The sequence below is a fragment of the Triticum urartu genome, chromosome 3A (assembly GCF_056163025.1).
Source record: "Triticum urartu cultivar PI428250 chromosome 3A, HENAU_Tu73, whole genome shotgun sequence".
Taxonomy (NCBI): domain Eukaryota; kingdom Viridiplantae; phylum Streptophyta; class Magnoliopsida; order Poales; family Poaceae; genus Triticum; species Triticum urartu.
The window spans coordinates 303,775,803-303,783,184 of NC_141875.1; the positions used below are offsets into that span (position 1 = coordinate 303,775,803).

The 7,382-nt window shown below is 45.7% G+C and overlaps 1 long non-coding RNA gene across 1 annotated transcript; it reads left to right on the forward strand.

Annotated features, from left to right (window-relative positions):
- The first annotated feature begins 634 nt into the window (after positions 1–634).
- On the forward strand, positions 635–3,893 carry LOC147979525 (uncharacterized). Its single transcript, XR_015618825.1, has 2 exons — positions 635–1,568; positions 3,641–3,893. It is a non-coding gene; the product is annotated as an uncharacterized LOC147979525 (long non-coding RNA).
- Positions 3,894–7,382: the final 3,489 nt, after the last annotated feature.

A 7,382-nucleotide genomic window follows, 5' to 3' on the forward strand; every position in this document is an offset into this window, starting at 1 on the left:
CCGTGTGTTTCATTTTTGCTTGCTCTATTTATTTTTGCATTGCATCATGTCATCATGCCATCATGTCATAAATCTTTTGCATCTCAACTAAATAAATTGTTTGGATCTTCGATCCATTGAAATCAAGAGAAGAGTGACTGCTCTTTATAACATATCCTCCTAATATTTAGGGAGCTATTATAAATATTCCATTAATTTGGAATCACCAAAACACACTTGCAAGTAATTCCCCAGGCCTTTGTTATCTCACATATTGACCTCAAACGTTGTCCATAAATTCTTTCATCACTTTTCCAATCTCCACCAAAATTCCCAACATTTTGGACTTCTCAAAAACCCCATTCCTATTCAAATCCATTTGAATTAAATTCAAATGAATTTGAATTGAATTCTTGCAATCTTGCCACTTCATTTTTTCCGGCAAAATAACCCCCATGCCCAAATTCCATCCCTAACCCTCTCTTTCTATTTTTTCTTCTATCTAATTTCTTTTCTCTTAATGGTTATGAGAACAGAGTAGAGAGAGGGAGCCCAGCCGAACTGGGCTCAGGCGAGGCCCAACCAACAGCTCACCCATACCCGCAGGCCCAGCCGACACTGTTAACCCTAGCCGCACCCTCGCTCGGTCCCTCCTCCTCCTCCCATCACTCAATCCTCTCTCCCTCGCTTGTGCCGCCAGGGCTTTGACCCGATCCCCTCATCCTTCTCTTCTGTCGCGAGCCCCCTCGACGCCTTCCTCCCGATCCCACGCAACCCCCCTCGCCGACCAACTCCACCCTCGCCGGCCGGCCACCAGCAAGGCCCCACATCGGTGCCTGCCTCCCTTTCTCTCCTGTACCGCAAGCGCTCGAGCCCTCGCTTCATGCCGTCCCTTGCCCTGCCGTATGCCGGCCCGGCAAGCCGGACCTCTCCGTCGCCCTCGCCGACTACCTGCACCGTGCCTCCCCGAGCGCCACCCTCCGGCCTTCGTGTCCTCGGCCTCGTATCGGCCTCGCCATCCTCGCCGGAGGACGCTGCCCAGGTGCTTGGAGCCCGAGCAGGCTGCGCCTCTCTGTGCCTCCTCACAGACATCGACGAGCAACGACGACCGCTCCTTCCGGCCTCCCTGCTCCTGCCGCTGCTTCACGCCTAGGCCGACCCTACTCCACTGGCATCCTCCCGCCTTGCTATTGACGCTAAGATCGACTACACGACCTGCTGTAGTCAAGACGGCAGGACCACCCGGACGATTACCACACCGGAACATCAAGTACCTCTGCCGAAGACTCTCGCCGAAGACACGTCGACTACTACATGAACGAGCACCACGACGACCCTCGAAGAGTTTGAATTCGTCAAGTTCGAGTACGTTCGTGAACGACTACTTCCATGACGTCCACTACCCTCGCCGTGGGATTCGACAAGTTCAACAACGACCCCCGAAGACGTTGGATTCGTCAAGTCCCTCTCCGAGACGTGTACCACTACTTCCGACTACCGTTCCCGAAGATCGCGAGTACAACTACTTCCTCTTCGACACGTCTACCTCTTCCGTCGAACCCGAACCATCCCGAATGCACGTTCTGAAGGTATAACCGTCGAGCCGACGACCGCCCGTGAACGAATGCATGTGTTGTATGAGATGCATGTTTGGATGTTGTATCGTCCCGTGCACGTTAGTTGTGTCCCTCGATTGGCACCGTCGTCGACCCGTGAGAACCCGGTATCCGGGATCACTCTCTGTCATTCTTGCATGTTCCACACACTTGTTCTTTTTCACCGGCATCTCAATCGAGTTACCGGAACCGGAACATTGTCGTGGCACCGTTTTCGTTATCGTCGCCGTGGCACCCTTTCTTTCCATGATGGTGACAAATGCTTAATAATATGCTCATGTCAACTTTTAACAAAAAATGCATTAAACTTGCACATGTCATTCACATCATGATAATAGCATTTAAAATGTTTAAAATTGTTGTTGCATCAAATTGCTAATGCACATGGGAATTTTTTCCGGAATTATTGTTGTTGTTTCCGGCCTCATTTAGAATGCCCAACTGTGTAGCTTACTTATGTTTCATCTCTTGCCATGTTTAATAACATTTAATATTGTTGGGTACATAAACGAGAGCAAACTAAATAATTGATGTGGTGTTTCGTCAATATGCAACTCATTGCATATTGAGCTCCATTTTTTTTGTAGTTTTGGTTGTGCACTTTGCCATGCCATGGCTCTTTAAACCGGACATGCATCATACTTGGTTGTGCATCATGCCATGTTTATGTGTTGGGTGTTTACTATGTTGCTTGCTTCTTTCCGGGTTGCTTCTCTCGTTAGCTTCGGTTTCGTTCCGGAGTTTTGAGGATCCATTCGACTACGTCTGTTTGTCTTCTTCATGGACTCGTTCTTCTTCCTTGCGGGATCTTAGGCAAGATGACCATACCCTTGAAATCACTTCTATCTTTGCTTGATAGTTGTTCGCTCTATCGCTATGTCGCGCTACCTACCACTTGTTTATAAGGCCTCCCATATTGCCATGTCAAGCCTCTAACCCACCTTCCTAGCAAACTGTTGTTTGGCTATGTTACCGCTTTGCTCAGCCCCTCTTATAGCATTGCTAGTTGCAGGTGAAGTTGAAGTTTCTTCCATGTCGGAACATGGTTATGTTGGGATATCACAATATCTCTTATTTAATTTAATGCATCTATATACTTGGTAAAGGGTGGAAGGCTCGGCCTTATGCCTGGTGTTTTGTTCCACTCTTTCCGCCCTAGTTTCTGTCGTACCGGTGTTATATTCCTAGATTTTGCATTCCTTACACGGTTGGGTATTATGGGAACTCCTTGATAGTTCGCTTTGAATAAAACTCTTCCGGCAATGCCCAACCTTGGTTTTACATTTGCCTAACAACCTAAGCCTTTTTCCCTTGGGTTTCCGGAGCCCGAGGGTCATCTTTATTTTAACCCCCCGGGCCAGTGCTCCTCTTAGTGTTGGTCCAACCTGTCAACCGTCGGTGGCCACTAGGGGAAACCATGGGATGGCCTACAGGAAGTTTGGACAATCCGGTGTGCCCTGAGAACGAGATATGTGCAGCTCCTATCGGGATTTGTCGGCACATTCGGGCGGCTTTGCTGGTCGTGTTTTACCATTGTCGAAAAGTCTTGTAACGGGGATTCCGAGCCTGATCGGGTCTTCCCGGGAGAAGGAATATCCTTCGTTGACTGTGAGAGCTTGTGATGGGCTAAGTTGGGACACCCCTACAAGGTAGAAAACTTTCGAGAGCCATACCCGCGGTTATGTGGCAGATGGGAATTTGTTAATGCCCGTTTGTAGAGAACTTGACACTTAACTTAATTAAAATGCATCAACCCCGTGTGTATCCGTGATGGTCTCTTTTCAGCGGAGTCCAGGAAGTGAACACGGTTCTTGTGTTATGCTTGAACGTATGTAGTTTCAGGATCACTTCTTGATCACTTCTAGCTTCTCGACCGTTGCGTTGCTTATCTTCTCTCTCTTATTTGCGTATGTTAGCCACCATATATGCTTAGTGCTTGCTTCAGCTCCACCTCACTACCTTCTCCTACCCATAAGCTTAAATAGTCTTGATCTCATGAGTGTGAGATTGCTGAGTCCTCGTGACTCACAGATACTTCCAAACAGTTGCAGGTGCCGATGATACCAGTGCAGGTGACGGAACCGAGTTCAAGTGGGAGCTCGATGAAGATCTTGATCGTTGTTTTGTGTCTTTTCCGGTTGATCAGTAGTGGAGCCTAGTTGGGACGATCGGGGATCTAGCTTTTGGGGTTGTCTTCTCTTATTTTGGTTCTTTAGACGGACCTTGATTGTATTCTGGATGATGTATGTTTAACTTGTTATTTGTGTGAAGTGGCGATTGTAAGCCAACTCTTTATCCCTTTCTTATTCAGTACATAGGATTGTGTGAAGACTACCGCACTTGCGACTAAACTACCATGCGGCTATGCCTCTAAGTCGTGCCCCGACACGTGGGAGATATAGCCGCATTGTGGGTGTTACACTTTACTCCCTATTTTCCCCCTTTCCTTTCCCCTTGGTTGTCGCAACCATATGCTGGAGCCCAGGAGCCAGACGCCACCGTCGATGACGACTGCTACTACACCAGAGGTGCCTACTACTACATGCAGGCCGCCGCCATTGACCAGGAGTAGTTTAGGAGGATCCCTGACAGGAGGCCTACGCCTCTTTCAATATGTATCCCAGTTTGTACTACCATCTTATGGCGACTTGTTTAACTTATGTCTGTACTCAGATATTGTTGCTTCTACTGACTCATGTGTTTTCGAGCTAATGTACCTTGAGGCCCCTGGCTTGTAATATAAAGCTCGTATTATTTTATTCGTGTCTAGAGTTGTGTTTTGATATCTTCCCGTGAGTCCTTAATCTTGATCGTACACATTTGCGTGTATGACTAGTGTATGATTAAATCGATGGCGTCACATTTGAAGCCTTTTCTCTTCAGGAAGTCTTTGAGCGTGTCGTACCAAGCACGAGGTTCTTGTTTGAGGCCATACAGTGCCTTGTTCAGCTTGAACACCATATCAGGATGCTTTGGGTCTTCAAAACCAGGTGGTTGTGCAACATACACTTCTTCTTCAATTTTGCCATTAAGGAAGACACTCTTTACATCCATTTAGTACAAAAGAATGTTATTGTGGTTGGCATAGGCTAGCAGTATGTTAATGGCTTCAAGCCTTGCCACAAGAGCAATGGTTTCGCCGAAGTCAATCCCTTCCACTTGCGTGTAACCTTGGGCAATGAGACGAGCCTTGTTTCTGACAACTTGACCGTGCTCATCTTGTTTGTTGCGATAGATCCACTTGGTGCTGATGATATTGTGCTTGCGAGGATCAGGACGCTTTACTAGCTCACATACATTATTCAGCTCAAAATATTGAAGTTGTTCTTGCATAGCTTGAATCCATTCAGGTTTGATGAAGGCTTCATCAATTTCTTGGGTTTAGATATAGAGACAAATGCAAAGTGCCCACGGAAGTTTGCTAGCTGTGTTGCGCTTGAACAAGTGAGTGGACCAGGTGCATTGATACTATCAATTATCTTCTCAATCTAGACTTCATTACCAACCCGAGGATGGGTAGGACTAAGACTTTGCTCTCGCTGGTCAGTGTCTTCATCTTCAGCATTGGATTTAGGCTGAGCATTGTCTTCATGCTGATTAGGTGCAGAAAAGATGATTTCCTCTTCAGTCTGTTCCTCAGTGGGTATGATTTCTCCAATACCCATTAGCTTGATAGATTCACTTGGTGAAGCTTCATCTAGCACATTTGGCAGGTGCTCTCTTTGCGAGCCATTAGTCTCATCGAACCGCAAGTCCATAGTTTCAACCACTTTATAGTGAAAGAGGTTGAAGACTCTGTAGGTGAGCGAATCCTTTCTGTAATCAAGCATAAAACCTTCATGTGCTTTCGGTGCAAATTTTGAAGTGTGATGAGGATCCTTGATCCAGCACCTAGCACCAAAGACCTTGAAGTAGCTGACATTTGGCTTCTTACCAGTCAGAAGTTCATAGGATGTCTTCTTGAAGAACTTATGAAGATAATCTCTGTTGACGATGTGGCAAGTAGTATCAATGGCTTTAGGCCAGAACTTCCTTGGAGTCTTGTACTCATCAAGCATTGTGCGTGCCATCTCAATGAGGGTTCTATTCTTGCGCTCCATGATGCCATTTTGTTGAGGTGTGTAAGGAGCAGAGAAATCATGTGTGATGCTTAATGTATCAATATAATTGTTGAGGCCGGCGTTCTTGAATTCTGTGCCGTTGTCAGTTCTGATGTGCTTGATCGTGATGCCATACTTGGTCATGGCACGATTGGTGAAACGTCTGAAGACATCCTGCACTTCAGTCTTGTAGAGAATTATGTGCACCCATGTGTATCTTGAATAATCATCAACAATAACGAAGCCATAAAGACATGTAGTGGTAGTAAGGGTGGAGTAATGAGTAGGGACAAATAAGTCCATGTGAAGCAGCTAGAAGGGGCGTGATGTAGTCATGATTGTCTTCGAGGGATGCTTCTCCCTTATCATGTTCCTAGCTTCACAAGGACCACATAGATGATCCTTCTTAAACTTGACGCCCTCAATGGCAATGATATGCTTCTTCTTCATGAGAGTGTGCAAGTTCCTCATGCCTGCATGCCCTAGCCTTCGATGCCAGAGTCAACACTCTGAAGCTTTTGCTAGAAGACATACGGTAAGCTCTGGTCCTTCGGAGAAATCTACCATATACAGATCGTCTCTTCGATACCCTTCGAAGACTAGATATTTGTCAGATTCCATAAGCACAAGGCAATGATATTTTCCAAATATCACAATCATGTTCAGATCACAATGCATTGAGATAGACATTAAGTTGAATCCAAGGGATACAACAAGCATCACTTTATCCATGTGCTGATCCTTTGAGATTGCAACTCTACCTAGGACCAATACCTTGGTTTTACTAGTGTCAGCGAACATGATGTGACTTTTAGTAGATGGTCGTAGGGTTGAATCCATGAGAAGACATTGATCACCAGTCATGTGGTTAGTGCATCCACTATCCATGATCCACTCAGTAGATTTCGGAGTCGTACCCTACAGTGCAGTTAGCGGGATAGGCTTCACCAAGAGTATAGTGAAGCACAAACATGTAATGAACAAGCATATTATCGAAGTTGAGATTCTTGTTAAGTAAGATAGGATGCTTACCAAGAAAGCCTGGGATGAAATAAATGGTAAGACCATTCTGGCATTTTATCTTGCATCCCACAAGATGTTTTTAGGTCCCTAGCATTAGAATCAGAAGACTTTGATTTTCGGCTGGAGACCTTTCCCTGTAACAGAAACTTAATTCTTCTTAACCATCCACATCTTCAGGGGTGGCTTAGAAGCAATGAGTCTCAGTGCAGTTTCTGAGAACTTTGGCTTTGGAGCCCTAGCAAATAGCCTTGCAGGAGGTGAATAATACTCATAAGAATAAGCAGAAAAGTTCTTTGTTTCATGAACATAGTGGTTTGAATAAGCACACTCATATTCATAAGTCTGAGTATGGTTTCCCTGCAAAACATTGGCGTAAGGGTGACCTTGTGAGGTGCTCTGTCTGTATGAAGCCTTTGGGCCATATGAAGCCTTTGATCTGGGGTTTGTCTTCTTCCCAGGTGGTGTCATGATGACATTCATGGGAAGCTTCTCAAGACAACTTTTGGGCACCTAGATCTTCTTCAAATGTGGCTCGTTCCTGCAGTTAGTACCAATGAACCTGACAAACACTTCACCACTTTTGATTCTTAAATTGCTTATAATTGGCATCAAAAGATTCATCAATGATAATGGTATTAGCACAAGTGTCGTGGAATTGTCACGG